The 20,155-nt window shown below is 40.9% G+C and overlaps 1 protein-coding gene and 1 pseudogene across 2 annotated transcripts in view; one reads left to right on the top strand and one right to left on the bottom strand.

The window, feature by feature from the left end:
• Nucleotides 1–4,510: 4,510 nt before the first annotated feature.
• Nucleotides 4,511–5,000, bottom strand: LOC112823605 (small ribosomal subunit protein uS12-like; annotated as a pseudogene).
• A 2,831-nt stretch (nucleotides 5,001–7,831) lies between these two features.
• DNAJC5B (DnaJ heat shock protein family (Hsp40) member C5 beta) overlaps nucleotides 7,832–20,155 on the top strand; it is an 86,000-nt gene continuing 73,676 nt past the window's right edge. The window contains exons 1-2 of one of the 2 annotated variants that reach the window (XM_025870652.2): nucleotides 7,835–7,943; nucleotides 10,986–11,160. The gene's annotated coding sequence lies outside the window, so the exon portion shown is untranslated. Of the gene's footprint in view, nucleotides 7,944–10,985; nucleotides 11,161–20,155 lie in introns of both variants that reach the window. The other variant, XM_025870651.2, reaches the window with a different exon arrangement.

Here is a 20,155-nt window from a genome sequence, read left to right on the forward strand (position 1 = left end):
ATTCTCATTGATTTTCATGAATTGTTTAAGTTCTTCTTTGATTTCCTGGTTGACCCAAACATTCTTGAGCAGAGTGATCTTTAGCTTCCAAGTGTTTGAATTTCTGCCAAATTTTTTCTTGTGATTGAGTTCCAGTTTTAAAGCACTGTGGTCTGAGAATATGCAGGGAATAATCTCAATCTTTTGGTATCGGTTGAGACCTGATTTGTGACCCAGTATGTGGTCTATTCTGGAGAAAGTTCCATGTGTGCTCAAGAAGAATGAGTATTCTGTTGTTTTAGGGTGGAATGTTCTGTAAATATCTATGAGGTCCATCTGATCCAGTGTATCATTCAAAGCTCTTGTTTCCTTGTTGATTTTCTGCTTAGATGATCTGTCCATTGCTGAGAGTGGAGTATTGAGGTCTCCTACAACTAACGTATTGTTATCAATATGACTCTTTATTTTGGTTAACAGTTGGCTTATGTAGATGGCTGCTCCCATGTTGGGGGCATAGATATTTACAATTGTTAGATCTTCTTGTTGAATAGACCCTTTAAGAATGATATAGTGTCCTTCTGTGTCTCTAATTACAGATGTTAGTTTAAAATCTAATTTGTCTGATATAAGAATTGCTACCCCAGCTTTCTTTTGAGGTCAGCTGGCATGGAAGATGGATCTCCATCCCTTCACTTTCAGTCTGGATGTATCTTTAGGTTCAAAATGAGTCTCTTGTAGGCAGCATATGGATGGGTCCTGTCTTTTTATCCAATCTGCAACCCTATGCTGTTTTATGGGAGCATTTAGGCCATTCACGTTGAGAGTGATTATTGAAAGATATGAATTAATTGTCATCATGTTGCCTGTGAAGACGTTGTTTTTATAGATTGTACCTGTAAATTTCTGTTGTATATCACTCTTGGGGTCTTTCTCCTTTTATAGAACCCCGCTTAATATTTCTTGCAGGGCCGGCTTAGTGGTCACATATTCTTTCAGTTTCTGCCAGTCGTGGAAACTCTGCATCTCTCCATCCATTCTAAATGAAAGCCTTGCTGGATAAAGTATTCTTGGCTGCATGTTCTTCTCATTTAGTACCCTGAATATGTCTTGCCAGGACTTTCTGGCTTGCCAGGTCTCTGTGGATAGGTCTGACGTTATTCTGATGTTCCTCCTTCTGTACGGAATCTCTTGCCCCTAACTGCCCTTAAGATGGTTTCCTTGGTTCTAAGGTTTGCAAGTTTTACTATTACATGCCAGAGTGTTGGCCTGTTTTCCTTGATCTTGGGAGGGGTCCTCTCTGCGTCTAGGTCGCGAATGTTTGTTTCATTCCCCAGATTAGGGAAGTTCTCAGCTACGATTTGCTCAAGTACATCTTCTAGTCCTCTCTCTCTCTCCACTCCCTCCGGGATTCCAATTATTCTGACATTGGAACGTTTCATGGTGTCACTTATTTCTCTGATTCTATTTTCATGGATTCTGAGTTGTTTTTCCCTCCTCTTTTCCCTTTCTATCTATTGTATTGTCTTCCAGGTCGCTTATTTGTTCTTCTGCCTCAGTTACCCTAGCTGTTAGATTATCTAGATTGGATTGGATCTCACTGATAGCATTTTTAAGTTCTGCCAATTCAGCTTTCATTTCTGCCCTTAGGGACTCTATGTTGCCATTAATTGATTTCTCCATTCTAGCCATTGTTTTCACAATTGCTAGCCTGAATTCCATCTCTGACATCTTGGTTATATCTGCATCCATTTGTAAATCTGCAGCATAGGTCATAATCTCTGAGTCTTTTCCATTTTGGGGGCTCCTCCTCCTAGTCATTCTGTTGATGGGTGTTTGAGGGAATGTATAGAGTCCAAATTATTGACCAGAACCCAAGCAAGATGCACCTGTTTTCTTGGGAACTTAGGGTTGCTGTCCTCTTGTTCTCCCAGCCTGTCTTCTGGGGGAGGGGCCTGCCACGCTGTTACTCAGGCAACCCTGTTTGGGCGGAGTTGCCCTGCCCCCCTGTGGCGGGGGGTGGGCGCAGCGGGAATCAGTTTTGGGGGCTTTTGTTCTCTTGTGGCTTTCCCTGGTGGCTTTCCACATCTCTTCCATAAGTCAGAGCAGAAGAGACCGTTTCCAATCTTCTGCCTCAGAGCAGAGAGACTGCAGTCTGTTCTTCAGTGAGCTCTCCAGGCCACAATGTCTCCGTTTCTGTCTGTGCTGCTATAAACTGCAGTGGCCTGGGTTGTGCGCCCCTCCGCAGCGCCCCCAGTCCTGCCTCCAGGTCAGAGCACGTCTCTGCCCTTTGTGCTTCTAAAACTGCCAGCTGCCCAGCGATCGCTCGCACAACCCCGCCGCTCTGGGTTTCCACCCCGGGGGCTGCCCTAAAGTCCTTTCCCCGCTGCTACCGGTCTGCGAGTCTGTGCCCCATCCCCAGTGTGTGAGGCTGTCGTTCACTGGCGGTGTAGGATCCCCATGGCCAGGCTCCCTCCTGCTGCCGTTTATCCTCCGATATCTGCCCGCGGAATCACGGAATCACGGCTCCCTGCTTCGTACCTCGAAACCAACCGCCTGCGATATTCTGTTTGTAGAGATCCAGATCTTCTTACATCTCAGGCTGGTTCCGTGGGTGCTCAGAGTGGTCTGGTAGATATCCAGCTCAATTCCGGGACCCGTTGAAATAGGGTCCCCTACTCCTCCGCCATCTTTCCTCGACCTCTTTTTGTTTGTTTGTTTGTTTGAGAATTTTTGCATCTATGTGCATCAAGGATATTGGCCTGTAATTTTCTTATGGTATCTTTGTCCAGTTTACTTATCAGGGTAAAGCTGGTCTTGTATAATGAGTTTGGAAGCATTCCTTTCTCTTCAATTCTTTGGAATAGTTTGAGAAGGATAGGTATTAACTCTTCTTTAAATATTAGGTAGATTTCACCAGTGAAGCTGTCTGATCCTGGACTTTTAGTAACTGATTCAATTTCATTAAGAGTGACTGGTCTGTTCATATTTTCTATTTCTTCCTGATTCAGTCTCAGAATATTCTGTTTCTAGGAATTTATCCATTTCTTCTAGGCTGTCCAATTTGCTGGCATATAATTGTTTTGGTAGTCTCTTATGATCTTTCACATATCTGTGGTATCAGTTGTAACTTCTCTGCTTTCATTTCTGACTTCATTTATTTGAATCCTTTCTCTTTTTCTGTTGATGAATTTGGCTAAAGTTTCCTCAATTTTATTTTTTAAAGAATCAGTTTTTAATTTCATTGATCTTATCTATTGTTCTTTTAGTCTCTATTCCATTTATTTCCACTCTGATCTTTATTATTTCCTTCCTTCTACTAACTTTGGGCTTTGTTTGTTCTTCTTTTCCTAGTTCTTTTTAGGTTTAAGGTTAGATTGTTTATTTGAGACTTTTCTTGTTCTTGAGGTTGGCCTGTATCACTATAAACTTTCCTCTTAGAACTGCTTTTGCGTCCCACAGATTTTGGAATGTTGTGTTTTTATTTTCATTTTTCACAGATATTTTTTTATTTCCTGTTTGATTTTCTTCACTGACCCATTGATTGTTTAGTAGCATGTTGTTTAGTCTCCATGTTTGTTTTCCCAGTTTTCTTCTTGTAATTGATTTCTAGTTTCATACCATTGTGATCAGAAAAGATGCTTGATATGATTTTAATCTTGAATCTAATGAAACTTTTGTGGCCTGAAATGTAATCTATACTGAAGAATGTTTCATGTGCACCTGAGCAGAATGTGTATTCTGCTGCCTTCAATGCAATGTTCTGTATATATCTATTACATCCATCTAGTCTAATGTGTTATTTAGAGCCAATGTTTCTTAATTTCCATCTGGATGATCTATCCAGTGATGTAAGTGGAGTGTTAAAGTCCCCTATTACTATTGTATTATTGTCAATTTCTCCCTCTTTGTCTGTTAATATTAGCTTTATATATTTAGGTGCTCCTATGTTGGGTGCATATTTATAATTATTATATCTTCTTGTTGTATTTCTCCTTTTGTCTTTTACAGCTTTTGTTTTAAAGTCTATTTTGAGGCACCTGGGTGGCTCAGTCTGTTGGGCATCTGCCTTCTGGCTTGGGTCATGATCCTGGGGTCCTGGGATTGAGCCCCACGGTAGGCTCCCTGCTCAGTGGGGAGTCTGCCTCTTCCTCTCCCTGCTCATGCTCGCTCTCTCTCTCAAATAAATAAAATCTTAAAAAAATAAAAATAAAAATAAATAAAGTCTATTTTGTCTGATATACATATTGCTACCCCAGCTTTCTTTTTGTTTCTATTTGCATAGAATTTCTTCTTCTATACCTTCACTTTCAGTCTGTGTGTCTTTAGATCTGAAGTGAGATCTGAGTCTCTTGTGGGCAGCATATAGATGGGTCTTGTTTTCTCTTTTTAATCTACTCACCCACATTTTCTTTTGATTAGAACATTTAATCCATTTATATTTAAAATAATTATCAATAGGTATGTATTTATTTCCATTTTGTTAATTGTTTTCTCATTATTTTGTAGTTTTCTTTTTTTGTATATGAAAATTTAATATTGTCATGTTTTCACCATCAAAACTTATGATCTTGGTCTTTCCTTCTTGCCTTTGTATAAGGCCAAAAGAGAGACATTGGCTACTTTGACAACCTTAAGGCAAATGCCAGGAATGTCACTGACAGCATGACCTTTGCAACCAAATCCAGCAACCAGAACCTCATCATTTTCCTCAATAAAATTCAAACAACTATGTTGGGTTACAAAGGCTGTGGGTTTTTTTTTTTTTCTTTTCTTTTTTGCCATTCTTGATCAGCTGGACCTGACACACTTCCTGATGGCAGAATTTGGCTGTTTGGCTTCAACCCCTACTTTTTCCAGCACAATTCCCTTCATATGGGAAAAGCTTCCAAAAGGGTTGGCCTTCAGGGCTGTGCTCAAATGGGCTTTCTTGTACTGTTTATCATACCACTTCTGATCTTGTTGGTGGCTACTGAGCTTTCTGGAAGTATGAAGACCATGACACTTGCCCATCCTGCCAGCGTCATGGGCCTGAGCAAAAGAGCTGTAGTTTTTTTCTGTTCCTTTCTTCTTATCTTATCTCTTCCCTTGTGATCTGATGATTTTCTTTAGTGTTATATTTGGATTTCTTTTTCTTTATTTTTTGTGTTTCTATTATAGGTTTTTGGCTTGTGGGTATCATGAGGTTCATATATAACAACCTATGTATTTAGTACTCTTTTAAGTTGGTGGTCACTTAAGTTGGAACACATTATAAAAACACTACTTTTTTATTCCTTATCCACCATGTTTTATGGTTTTGATGTCATATTTTACATCTTTTTATTTTGTGTTGATGTTGTCCTACAGGTCCGTTTAACTATCTTCATTTTTAAAAATTCTTTTTTCTTTTCAATTTGGGTGACTTCTACTACCCTGTCTTCCAGATTGTAGATCCATTATTCTGTATCACTTAATCTGCTGTTTATTTCCTCTAGTGTATTGTTGATTTCTGTTATTGTATCCCATAGCTCTGATCGGTACTTTCTTACATTCTGTCTCTTTATTGAAGTTCTCACTGTGTTCATCCAATCTTCTCCTGAGTTCATAAAGTAAACATCTTTATGACATTTACTTTGAACTCTATTGGGTAGATGGCTTATCTCTGCTTTGTTCAGTTCTTTTCCTGAGGTCTTGTTTTGTTCTTTCACTTGGAACATATTCCTCACTCTCCTATTTTGCCTAACTCTGTTTCTGTATATTAGATAATTCAGCTACATCTCCCAGGCTTAAAGAAGTGGCCTTATGTAGGGATGTCCTGTGGGGGCCCAGAAGTGCAGTTCCCCTGGTCACCAGAACTAGGTGTTCCAGGGGTGTCCTGTGTGTGGCAGGGTCATGACTGCTGCAGGTATAGTGGTGGGTGGGTGGGACTGGCCGAGAGCCAGACTTTGTTATATCTGTTTTTATAGTTATCTGACACCTAAGGTAATTATACTACATTTTTACTTATGTAGTGATAAAAAATTACCTTTAAATTCTCTTGTTTCAGTAAAGTGTGAGAGTTAATTTAAAGAAGATATTAAGTAGATATTAGTGCAGATGGTGCTATTCCAAAGATAGCACATGAATGATTAAAGTTCTGGAAAACTTCACCCACAACATTATTTTCATGAGTTAAACATAATCCATTTTACCAATTTTCTAATATTGAGCTTTTAATTTGTTTTCTATTATAAACAATGTTTCAAAGAATGAACCTCTTATAGCTAAATATTATTCATATCCATGATAATTCTCTTAGTAGAATTCAGAAATGTGGAATTGTCAGGTAGAAGGGCAATGGTTATATTATTTTAAAGTTTGAAATTAGTGTTCACTAACCGTTTCTCTAAGTTTTTATTGAGACATGTAGGAGGTTAGTAAAGCAGTATTTATGACCCAGAGGAATACTTTCTTCTTTGTTAATCAAAAGGTTGCCTACTGCGATTGCCTTCAAGTGACTTCCAGGACCACATGACAATTCCTCCCACCCTGGGGAAGCTCCGTGGTAGGGAAAATGCTTGGTTGGAAGATCTAGTTTGTAGCTGATGTTACTCTCTCCACTTAATTAGCTTTGTGATCTTGTGCAAGTCACAACCTCTCTAAGTTAATAATTTTCTCACTCATAAAATTGTACTAAAAATAATACACTGTTTACCTCACTGAGCTGTGAAGATTAAATGAAATGATATATGTGAAAATGGCTTGTAAATGCTAAAACATGATGTAAAATGTTAGTTGTTGGTGTTATAAAAGTGGAATATATGTTCCCCTTTTGAGAGATTTTGCAAGTACACGATTCTGGCTTCACAGATACGAGTCATCTCATGCAATGCAGATAATTTTTTAATGCCATATGGAGACAGTATCTAGAGAAAGTGAATGGTATGAAAGAGAGTAAATTCCAGTGAAAACCTATTTCTCTACTGATTATTCTTTCCCATTCTCTCCTCAACAAACACTAGAAACATGTATGGCATTGCAGCCAAAACTAATCCTGGGTTGGGCATTCTTCCTTATTATCAAATCTCATTGAGAACATCAGTTACTCAGAAGTCTCATTACTTATTAATCTAGAATTGGTCTGGTGGCTCAGAATTTCTCAGTTTGGGCCAGGACCAAAGTTGGCTATTTCTGGTGCCTATAGATTGTCAGAAAAACTAATGATCTTCCCTGAGACTCTGTCCTCTTCCCATGATACACATTAACTGAATGGTTTCTTGTCATGGGTGGATTCAGGTAAAAATCATCCAACAAGCTGTCTATCAGAGAACAATGATGTTGACAAAATCCAGAGAGTAGAGCCCAGCATGAGTGCAGTGTGTTCAGAAGGACAGAGGGCTAACACTGAGGGCACCTGGGTTTAGATTAAGCTCTGCCACTTAACTACCTGGAATCTGAATTTTCTCATCTGTAAAATAAGGGAGTTAGATTAAAATCTAGTCACTAGGTCTCCAAGGTCTCTGCTCATAGTAAGATTCTATGATTCTATGGCTCAGTTAAGAAATAAAGGGATTAGGGGCACCTGGATGGCTCAGTCAGTTAAGTGGCTGCCTTTGGCTCAGGTCATGATCCCAGGGTCCTAGGATGGAGCCCCGCATTGGGCTCCTTGCTCAGTGGGGAGCCTGCTTCTCCCCCTGCTCATATGCTCTCTCTCTCTATCTCTGTCAAATAAATAAATAAAAGCTTTGGGGAAAAAAAGAAGAAATAAAGGGATTAACCTTCCCAAACTCCCATCCTGGGCAAGACAGAAAATGCTGAATCTAGAAGATCTCAGCTGGGCCTTTGGGAGGAGCAAGGATTCTACTCTGTGACATCATAATATCCAGCCCAGGCTCAGCCATGGCTACTGAGTAAAAGGTAACAGAAGGTTCACCTATTGATATATTAGAGGTGGGACGCTACCTGACTGAGCTAGAAGGAATCAGCCAGCCATGCCTCCAGTTCAGGTATGTAACAATTGCTAAGCTTAGAACAGAAATTGCTGGTATCTAAAAAACAGGAGGAGAAGACCATAAGATGAGTGTATCTTCAGGCTTAGGAATAATAGTATAAGCACAGAGACTATGCACCAGACACTTTACAGTAAAGTGAGCAGAAAAAAGGCCAAAGATAGTCCCACCAGAAAGAGAGCTGAGGTGCATCCTCCCAAAAGCCAGACTTATTTATTGTCATGAAGCCAGATGAGTACATTTCCAAGACTGTTAGCCCCTCACTGTTCTCTCCCCAACCATTGCAAAAATGCAAAAGAAACAGTTACCTCAAGAAGTCAGTGTAAAATTACTTTGTAAAGTAGTTTACATTTATTGCCTGGTAATGTTTATTCTTTTAATAGCTTTTCCCCAAAATGACAGGGAAAAATAACTAAACAGAAAATAAGTTAACTTACAGAAGTATTTTAGTAGAAGATAGTATAAAAATAAAAACAAAAGTAATAAAAAAAAGGAGAAATAAATTTATTAGGGGTTAGCAACCAAGATTAATTCTAAAGTCTGGTTTTGAGATTTCAAGGCTTAAAAGGCAAAAAGGTCATCATCCCCTATAAACAGTGAAAGAGAAGGGCCTTATGGTTCAGAAGTAGGTAAAATAGTTCAGCTGGAACCATTTACAGCTCCTCCCCCTCTAAAGCACTCATGCCAGTGAAATCATCACTGGGGATGCGGACATTTCTGTTTTCTTTACCTTGCCTTGGGGTTTTGGCTTCTAAAGTATTTGTTTCTTCCTGGAGTCTTGGGGCCCTGAGAGGCTCGAGTGACGGGCAAATAGCTGTTCTGTTTACCAGTAGGGCGGAGCATGGGGTGGGTGCCAGGTCCTGACTCATCTCCATTGGCCTCTCTCCGTGTCTCAGCACACTGCGACCCTGGAGCCAAGTACAGGACTGTTCAGGCAGGCACGCTGAGATTTGCCTGCAAGAGCTAAGTTTATGGCCACATTCCCTCAGTAGAAGCAGCAGTCTAGTGTTCTGACAGGTAGGTTAGTTACCCACAGGAGACCCCACCAGCAATAGACAAGGAGAGGGGAGACCCAATCTCTAACCACAGGACACAATTTTAACACTCTTTGGTCTCTATCACATCAGGAATAAATATATCTCAGCAGTAAGACCAACACTTTATACACCATAAAAGTAATAATAACCCAAAACATGTCAGTAAACCCAGAGGTCGAGATAAAAACAAAATGCACTTTCACATTAACTCTAGTATATATCCAACTTCCCTCTAGAGAAGCCACTATAATTTTTACAATTTTGTTATGACCCAACCTCTTAGGTCCTTGCAAATTAAAACTTCATCAGTCCAATTTTTAGAATTCATTCTTAGTCAGTGACAACGAAGTTTAGGTCTAACCTAAAATAATATCCAAAAAACATAGAATGTCCTAACTTGTCTACACATATTTATTGACTATAATGTTTTCTGACCATTGTGTTAGTCACATACCACAGAATTTTAAGAGTTAGAAGGGAAGTAAGAGATCATCCATTCCAATGTCCTCATTTCCAGAAGAAAAAAACAGCATAGAGAGGTTGTGTCTTGACTTAGGTCGTTAAGCTAGTGAATGCTAGCTTGGGGAATATAGCTTAAAGCCTCTTACTTTCAGCCTGGTGGCTCCTTCAATATTCTCTGCTCCTAATTCATGCTGAATGAATTTATTGGTTCTTATTTCAGCTATTTTAGAATATCCTAAGAGAGGAAATCTCATTTTACCCCCTTGATGTGGTTATTGGTAAAATCAAGTATTCTATGTAGGTGACACTAATCACCAAAGCTCTCCTAGACTTTACAACCCAAATAAAATGAGCTCTGGTCAAGGTCAAGAAAAGGCACCCAAGACCCCATAGATAACAATGAAAATAAATCCTGGGCAATCAACAAGTTACTCTGCCTTGAGGCAGGATTAGTAGTAGTTTGCTGAAAAAAAAAAAGGCATTTATACCATTAATGGCCTTTTTGCTTTATATAATAAATATGCAAACTTTCTGTGGCCTTGTCTTTTCCAGTTTAGGTAGATTGCTTTGTTTATGTATATGTGTGTGCATACTCTGTGATATATATATGTGTACTCCATAAATGTATGAGTGGAACACTTCATCTGGCAGATGTGGATATTATACCATCTGTGGTAACTGGCCTACCCTTATTAGCTAATATGTCTCCTTTATGAGCCTTTCCTAACTTATCCTGCAAATTAATATTTTATTTGGAATTACCTTGATAACTTAGGAGCTGCCTTAGATTTGTTTGTTTTATGTAGAGCTGTATCTGTCTTGCATCTCTAATTAATCTGTAAGTTTGAGCCTAGGCACTCCCTGGATACAGACACTCAGAGCTTTTTCCAATTCAATTCACTGCAAATATATTAATATCTGTCTACAGTCGCCAGTTCCAGAGGTCTGATGAATATTTTCTAGGTCACTAGATTGTTTTTTAACCAACTGAAAAATATATGTCCTGTAAGGATCTTCCATATGTTTCTAGCTATCTACACAGATTATCTTTAACAAAAAGAATTATTAAATGATCACTAATAGAAAAGAACATTCCATCATGGCATAGGGTTTAAACAGGACTGTGGTAGTATCTTTCAGCTTCCATATTAATTTCAAAGGTTGTGTAATATATTGAGTAATTTCGTACATACTTAGCACAAAACTATAGGAGAAAGTTGATTATGAAAAGTGGAAGGATAAAAAGAGCTTTAGTTTCAGATTCTTCATTGTGGATTTTGAACTCTCAAATCTCTCCAGTAAAACGGAAACACAGGTATGCCAAGTGAACTTTTGAAGTGTTTTCCATCAAATTACCCAAAAAGATGCATCCTGATAAGTCTTATTTAACAGCCTTGGGAAAAAAAAAATAAAAGTAGAGAAAGCTACCTCGCTAGAGATCAAGACATTTGATTCTTTCTGTTGCTGGCACCACCTGGGGTGCCTTGGCATCTGGCCCCACCTGGATCTCTGACATATACAGGACTTTCCTTTATCCCAGTCCAGCCTCCATGCCTATTCTCCTAAGAATTGTGCAATGAGACCTTTGTAACCTGAGGCCTGTGAAGTCTGGAAAGGAATGTGACACAGAGCCCACAGATGTTGCTGCCACCAGGGCAAAGAAGGACCTCTCCTGCTGGTCACCTGGTGCCTGGGGGAATCTCAGAAGGGGAAAGGTATGCTCTAAAAGGAGTGGGAATGGAGCCCTTGGCAAGACTGTGAAGCAATCACTCCAGTGTCTTTTCCCCCTTGTCTTTGCCAACCTCCAGAGTCATGCTTCATGCTGTTCCCAAGAGTCGTCTCAGATCCATTTTTGAACCACTTCCTTTCCTACTCCTAACTGCACTCCCTGTTGAAAGCTATGAGCTATAGGTCTCATTCTTCCAATGCCCCTGTACATGCTGAAGGGTGATCTTAATGGGGGGGTTCCATATTAAATAGTGATGTCGATGGTAGACTGACAGGCACTTCTGGCAAGACAGCTAGAGAGATCTTTGTGATCTGAGGCCTATTGGTACTTACCAGCTAGCAACAAAATCTCTTCTCCCCCCCCGCCCCCACATACAACTTCCTCCATCATGACAAGTGCACAATCCGCCCACTGGCAATACTTGGGGTTGTTCCACCTTCATTCCTCTACCCAGGGAATTATGTAATGAGCTGAGTCATGAAGACCCTTCTTTTAAGTTGCCCAAACATCTCAATGGCCACACAAGTGGACCTCTAACTAAAAGGAAGAACTAAAAGGAAGTGAAAAACTTAACCCTCAGTCTTACACTGTTTAGTACAACTAAATATAATTAACTGTAAAGGACAAGTCCTGTATTTTATCAATATTGCTTATAAGCCAAAGGTGGTGCCTGAAAAACAGACTTTTTAGCCAGTTGAGAAGACAACTTACTTGACAATTAGAATACCAGTATTCCTCTCCTCCTTTTAAGCATATTTAGAATGCAAAGTCATTATTATTAGAAGAGGGGGGTAAAGCATTTCTTTTATGTTAGAATAGTTTCCTTTCTATGTTAGGAACTGATACTATCTCACACCTCTAACCAACATATTATCTCTTGATTACTCTGTCCTTTCAAGGTGGTTACTGTCCTTTCTCCTTTCTTCCCCAGTGTCAGTTTCAATCCACTTTGTATTTTTTGAAAACTTAATATATGACAATTAAAAAAACTAAATGTTGGGCATCAATTGAGCTCTTAATAAATTAAGATTTAGTTAAGGAGACAAGATATACACCTGTGAAGAGTTCAAAAGCAAAAAAGGAACTGCATAACTATGTGAAAAATATTTGCACTGTGGACTTCAAAGTGCCCCAGGGGCTGAGTGCAGAGTAGAAGTGAAGTTGTCCTGAGAGTTCAGGTTGCTCATCACAGCAGAACTAGGACTTGAAGAGAAAGAGTAGTGATTAACACAAGCTTGGAGAGAAAAACAATTTTTTAGCGCAAATTTCACCCCGGGCACAATAGGTCTTCTCCTACTCATAGACCTTATCTCTACTTTCCTTGTGCTTTTACAACTCCTTCTCTGCATGCAAGGCAAACAATTCACATGACTTTGTCAGGATATGGAAAACAGGAGTCATGGAAACATGCCACACCAGAAAAGATGAAACCAACCCTAACAGGTGGTTTCCGTGAAAGGCCCTGCATGCTGTACCCTAGGTTGTGTCTGATTTTAATTATGGACATGGGCTTCCTGACCTTATACCCAGAAGTCGACATGTTCCAAACTTAATTCATTATCTGCCTCCAAAGCTGCTCTCCTTTTGTGATTCCCATCTCAGCCAATGACCTCACCATATTCCCAGTTACTCTGGCTAGCATTGTGAGTCCTTTCTTATTCCTGGATCTCTCTTCCCCTTCACTTGGTCATCAAGCCCAGGAGGTTATCTCCACATCTCTTTCAAATCCATTGTTTCCTGCTAGTTCCGCCTGCTGCTGCCCTGGGGCAGGCTCTCATCCTCTTTCCCTAAGATCATCCAGCTCCCCAACTTCATTCCTCTGCATTCTGTTTTTCACATCTTTCTAAAATAAGTACTGGAGGTTATCATTTGCCAGTTCAAAAACAGTTCAAGTTTTCCCACTGTTTAAAAAATGAAGATCAGGGCGCCTGGGTGGTTCAGTTGGTTAGGCGACTGCCTTCGGCTCAGGTCATGATTCTGGAGTCCCAGGATCGAGTCCCGCATCGGGCTCCCTGCTCAGCAGGGAGTCTGCCTCTCCCTCTGACCCTCTTCCCTCTCGTGCTCTCTATCTCTCATTCTCTCTCTCTCAAATAAATAAAATCTTTAAAAAAAAATGAAGATCAAACTCTATCTTGGCTTTCAAGGTCTTTTCACCTTCTCTAGCCACTCCCCTCTGCCACCTATTCACTCAGTCCTCTCCACTTTATTCACCAGAGGGACCTCTCTTCTTTCCATTCTCCAGCCTGCCCAGCCCTTTCTTGCATCAATTGTCTTACTCATACAGTTCTCTTCTTCTTCTTCTTTTTAAGATTTATTTGAGAAAGGGGGGGAGGGGCAAAGTGAGAGGGAGATAGAGTCTTAAGCGGACTCTGCACTGAGCACGGAGTCTGACTCAGGGCTTGACCTCACAACCCTAAGATCACAACCCGAGCCAAAACCAAGAGTCAGATGCTTAACCAACTGCACCAACCAGGAGCTCCATACAGCTCCCTTCTGATAGCTGAACTCCTACAGGATTCCTCCTCAAATGGGTAACTTTTTCTCCCTCAATTATTTATGATTTTCTTATGACATTCTTATTTTTATGACCCTTTATGCTGAAGGAGTGAGCCAGGCAGGGTTGGAAGACCGGGGATAAGAGAGTAGAAGAGTTGGGCGCCTGGGTGGCTCAGTTGGTTAAGCGACTGCCTTCGGCTCAGGTCATGATCCTGGAGTCCCGGGATCGAGTCCCACATCGGGCTTCCTGCTCAGCGGGGAGTCTGCTTCTCCCTCTGACCCTCTTCCCTCTCGTGCTTTCTATCTCTCGTTCTCTCTCTCTCTCAAATAAATAAATAAAATCTTTAAAAAAAAAAAAAGAGAGTAGAAGAGTTTCTTAAGATAGGAAATAGCATGTGCAAAGACTCAGAGGAAAGAGAATGGTGTTTTCAAGGAACTGAGCAGTGTACAGTGGTTAGTGGAAATTGAATCTGAGGAGAGAGCAAGGAATTGGGAAGAGATGGCACTGGAGAAAGAGGAAGAGGCTGGCGCTGCTAAGGAGCTGGGATTTTAGCTTAAGATCCGTGGGCAGTTTTTTTTTTTTTTAAATAAAGTTTATTTTTTAGTGATCTCTACATCCAACATGGGGCTTGAACTCACAATCCCAACAGGAACAGTTGCATGCTCTTCCAACTGAGCCAGCCAGGTGCCCCCAGTGGGCAGGTTTAAAGGGTTATAAGCAGGGGAGCTTTAGGATACTATTTGCATTTTTAAAACAATGTAGTGTATGGAGAACAGATGGGAGTGGAGAAAAATTGGAGAAAGGACTGTCAGGAGGGCACAATAAACCAAGAAGATGATGAGTTTGGTTTAGGGTAGTGACAGTGGGAAAGAGGAAGGCAGTGGACTTCTGGAAGGCCCAGGAATGATACCAGTAGTACTAGGTGCAGTATCACTTCCCACAATGCCCTACTGAGCAGATCGGACTTTATCTTGTAGGAAACGGGAGGCAACAAGGATTTCCTGGCTTAGGTAAATCTACATTTTTGAAAGAGAACATTGAAGATGGTGTAGAAGATGTCTAGAAGGGGAAGACTGGTTGCAGTAGGACAGAAAGGCAATGCTGTTGGGGGGTGTATTAAATATTGACAGTGCACAGCTGCTCAAAGCAAGTGGGCCCCTCTTGGTACTGGTGATCCTGCCCCAAGAACAGTTTAATGAAAATAGAGTTTTAATTGAAAAGTTATACATGCATGTAGTAAAAATTTAAACATTATAAAACTTTATGCTATAAAAAACAATTCTCTGTCTCATCCCAGTCCCCAGTCCTTTCCCTCTATGGAACTTGAGACAAATTTCGCATACTCTCCAGAAATGTTCTATGCATATACGAACATGTCTAAGTATGTATTATGCATATGCTCTCTCTCTCTCTATTAAAGTTCCCAGGTCACCTAGGTATTCAATAAACCTTGGTGAATAGACATCTGTACCTCTAAGTATTGTTCCTGATAGTCTCTGTACTATTTTTCCATAAGAATTATTGGGCATTTTATCCTCTATTACTTTTCACAGTATAAATTTTAATTTGACACTGTCCTTTTCTCCAACTCAGATTTTAGATGAAAGTCTTGATTAGAAAACAAGTTTCCTACCTGCCAAGTCACTGATGACCCTCAAAGTCTTCAAGGTGTCCCTTTCAGGGTGTCTACCATCTGGTAGCCAAGGTCATCACCAGAAAACCAAATTGTGTCCTTTGACACCATCCTGAGATAGCCGTCTGCTTCCTACATTTTTCTTTCTCAAAGTCATGACCTGTACCAGAAAAGATAAAATATCCCCAGGAGCCTTATGTATATTATAATATATAATGTATACATATCTTGATACATACCCACATACATTATAATAAGTGCTTATTTTAGAAGATCAAATCTTCTGAACAGCACACAAATAGTAAGTGCTATTTAGGCCATTATTGGCATTTACCCGTCTCTCAAACATAATTTCAGTCAGCTTTACATATAGACAACATTTCTTGCCAAGTTCTGAAATAACAGAAATAGCAGTCATAAAAACAACTTTTTTTGTATTTAGCACCTACTGTATTAGGGTACTCCAGAGAAACAGAACAAATAGGAGATATCTAGCAATGTTTATATCTGTATCCCTATCTATATCAATGATTTATTATAAGGAATTGGCTCACACAATCATAGAGGCTGACAAGTCCCAAGATCTTCATTTGGCATGCTAGAGACCCACGAGAGCCAATGGTGCAGTTCTAGTCCAAATGCCAGCAGGATAGAGACCCAGGAAATGCCAATGTTCAGTTACAGTCTGAAGGCAGGAAAGAACCAATGTCCCAGGCCAAGAAAAGTCTGGCAGGAGGAAATTTCCTCTTACTCGAAGGAGGGTCAGCCTTTTTGTTTTATTCAAGCCTTCAACTGATTGAATGGGCCCACCCACATAGGGAGAGTAATCTGCTTTACTCAGTCTACAGATTCAAATGTTAATCTCATCCAAAAACACCCTCACAGACACACCCAGAATAATGTTTGACCAGATACCAGGCACTCCATGGCCCAGTCTAGTTGACACATAAAATCAGCCATCACATCTTTTATGTCACCAGCAGGTTTAGTAATTATCTCATTTAATTGCCACAAGGAGCCATGTGGAAAGTAGTGTTATTTCCATTTGCTCAAAAGACATTTATTTAACAAATGTTTGCACATTTTAGAGATGAGGAAACTGAGGTTCAGAGAGTTGAAGTAAGTTGTCTAAGGTGGCAGAGCCACGATTCTAACCTAGGTCTAAATGATTCCATCTGGTACTCTTAACCTGTGTGGTAGCTGCCTCCCAGCACTGTTGCTACATTCCCCACAGGTCTTGAGGTGCCGCACCCTTTGTGATGGGACGTGTCTGAAGGCATTAGCTGTAGGTCCAAATTCAGGGGCAGCAGTGGAAGCCGGGGTTGAGGGGTGGATGGAGTGGGGTGGGGCTCATTTTTTTTTCCACATGTCTGAATATATCAAATTTAAGTGCAAATTGGAGCTACTAGGAGGGCTCCACTTTCCTTTGCCTTTAAGGTAATCCACAGAATATTAATAGTTGCTCCCCTTTATTGAAAACTACATGCTTGTGCTTTGCATGAATAATTTCATTTAATGTTTGCAATGACCCTGTGTTCTTCCCACCACTCCACTCTTCTGTGGAAGGGGGAGGATGACATGGTCACTGTGGACTGCCAAGTGCAGGGACTGTGAGGTATCCCTCTTAAACCACTGTCTTCAGAGCCACCAAGAGTACCCTACATTGCCTTCAAGGTACCCATGGGCCAGCAAAATCCTGTAACACTCCCTAAAATCTGCCCATAAAAACAGCTTACAACATGCATGAATCAATAATTCTACAGGTGTGTGCTGTCTGCTGATTCACCCATGGAACAGGCCTGGGCTTTCCCTTCATTTGGTTTTCTCCTCATGGCCTGACATGTTGCTGCTCCTCACTTTCCATCTCCTCTAGCACTTTTAGGAAACACTGTCCAGTGACAAACTTACTGTAAGTCCCTAAATCAATCTCATTTAAAGGAGACTCCTCTGTCCTCTCTTCCAATAACACTTTCTGGGTTTGTCCCCAGAAGTTCTCTTTGTGGTGACAGCAAAAGCAGTCTTTACAGTGTTGCTGAGTTAGCTTCAGCCACAGCAAACCCCTTGTCTGAGAGAGGAGGAATGGAGAACAGGAAGGCATGTGTCTTACCCAAGTTCACGGTTAGAAGCAAAGGCATCCATCTCCCAGTTCAGTGTTTCTGGTGTACCTCATAGATATCAGTTCTGATGGGAGTGGGGTTCAGTCCAATACGGTGGAGGATATCTCCAAGGCAACATGTGAAGGGCAGACATGCAGGTTGTACCAGATGACGGCGGAGGGGCTGTCAGCACTTCTTTTGCATGTCTGCCTCTATGTACAACAATGCACAATGATGTAGGTACAGCATGAACAAATCAAGGTATCGGTAGAAAAACTGGGACAAGGTGGTCCTTTTTTATCAACAGAAGAAAATTCCCTTTGGTTTTCTAGCTTCACTGGAAGGCCCAGGAAAGAGCTGAGATTCTTATCTGTCTGGAATTGGCAGCAAGTGACTCATTATGGCCCCCATTCCCAATGGAAGTGGCTTTGGCTTGTATCATGTGTTTACAGAAAATCAGCTTGTAAGTCTGCATGGATCCACCCATGATCCACCTTTGTAGGCCAACGGGCAAGCATTTGGGCTCCATGGGATGACATTTCTAGATCAGAACCCTGGTCTGGCTCCCTCCATCTCATCACTGGTGTTTCCATAGCTTCTGAACCATATGACAGAAGCTGAGAGTAAATACGCTTGTTTCACCAAAGACTCTGAGAACCCTCTACAGGAAAAACACTAACACAAGGAAACAGTCATTGGTGGTAACAACTCGCAATTCAAGATCTTCCTACTTTTTATTTTTAAACAAAGAATAAATGAAACTTAGGTCCTTTGAGAGCAATAAAGCAACTGAGAAGGTGGCATATTCTAGAGGTAGATAAAGACTTTGGAAGGTACCCAGAGATGTGGGTGCTAATCCTGGATGCCAAGGACTTATTGGTGCCCTTGGACAAATCATCTACTTTACTGCTTGACCTGGGATTCTCGGAATTGGGAGACCTATGTTTCTACCCAAGTTCTGTTAATAATTATCTGATGTTGACATGAACATTCTCTGAGCCTCAGTTTCTTGATTTGTAAAATGGAAATAATAACATATATCCTGCCTACTTGTCCCAGTTGTTGTGTAGTTTAAATGAACCTATGTGAAAATCCTTTGTTAACAATAGAGTGCTCTCTATGTTTTTTCCTGTGATGCAGACATAATGTCTTTTGCTGAAAGTGAAGCAGGAGATTGGAAGAGAGTGGTGGAGCATAGTAAAAAGACTGGGGCCCTCTAGGACACAGAGAAGCATGTGGGACAGGGTTGCAGCCGGGTTTGGAGACCTATGGTGGCAACATCTGCCTCACCAGTGAATGTACAATTGAATACTGGCTGCCAGTGGTGGAAGAAATTAGGGATATCGACAAGGGAATAGTTACAATGGTCATGCCAGAGTCTAAGTTGAACAGGAAAAGGGTTGAAGAAAGGGACATGGCTGATAGATTTGGGGAGTTGGAGGTGTTAGTGAAATGTAAGTGTTGTGTGCACAGAGGAGTTAGCTGGTGAGGTAGGCAATGACGGGCTTGGAGTGTGAGGTTGGAGTTCAAGGTTTGAGAGTTGGAGGAAATCCAGGTATCCTAGTAGGGCAAGGAGTCATGAGGGAAAGGGTGCTGGCTGGGAAAACCACATGGGAGCTGAAGGGCACCAAGTCAGTGACAGGACTTGCGGTGGAGAAAGAGCTGAGTGCCAGAGTCCTGAGAGAATATGGGAGGTGTCAGATCTGGGAATGAGTATGGGGGGGGACAGGGAACCTATGGATGGTAGACACACCAAGGTAGGGGGCAGAATATGTGGAAGGGCTGGGAGGAAAATGCTGAAGCTATTTCAGGGTAAATGAGGCTCAGAAAACAGAATGACCCAGAGGCATGCTTGATTTAAAATTTGATATGAGTTATATATAAATCAATCATTTTACAATTTGATAATCAAAAGTTGTAGGGGCATCTTGGCCTCCATACGCAAATATTTAAAACAAATTATAATGGATAACTCCTTTTGACCAGTGACATTTTTAAATATAATAGGCCCAGTGGCATGCTGGAGCCAGTTAGTATCAGTGGATGACAGCCACACATTGTTAAATTCCCTGGAATTTTGCAAGCTAGGTGTCATGTTGGTAGCTTGCAATAGGCCTGGAGGGAATAGTTACACCATGAAAATCTGCAAACACTATGAACTAGAGCTTTCTCTCCCCATGAAAATCTGGTTGTTAAACATTTCTCAAGACACCACTGGAGGCCTAAATACAAACTCCAAATCTGCCCAACTTTATTGTCCTGTTACTGTGGGTTTAACTGCATCACTAACAGAGATATGTCTAAACCCCTGATACATGTGACTGTGGTCTTATTTGGAAGTAGGTTCTTTGCAGATGGAATTAAGATATAAGTTAAGATGAGGTCTACTGGAGTAGGATGGTCCCTTAATCCAGTTTGAGTGATGTCTTTATAAGAAGAGGAGACACAGAGACAGACACATGGAAAGAACACCATGTTAAGACGCAGACACAGGGAAGAATGCCATGGCTATAGAAGCAGAGATTGAGGTACCTCAAGGATTGCCTACAACTCCAGAAGCTAAGAGGAAGTTGTGACCCAGATTCTCCCTCAGAGCTGCCAAAATGAACCACACCTGCCAACACCTTGATTTCAGATTTCTAGCCTCCAGAACTGTGAGAAAATATACTTTTGTTGTTCTAAGTCACCCAGTTTATGCTACCTTGTTACAGCAGTGCTTGGAAACTGATATATCTGTTATGCTATCAAGTTTGGG

Source organism: Callorhinus ursinus, unplaced genomic scaffold, assembly GCF_003265705.2.
Source record: "Callorhinus ursinus isolate GAN/ISIS: 27379988/994484 unplaced genomic scaffold, GSC_fseal_2.0 scaffold5, whole genome shotgun sequence".
In the NCBI taxonomy this organism is placed as follows: Eukaryota; Metazoa; Chordata; class Mammalia; order Carnivora; family Otariidae; genus Callorhinus; species Callorhinus ursinus.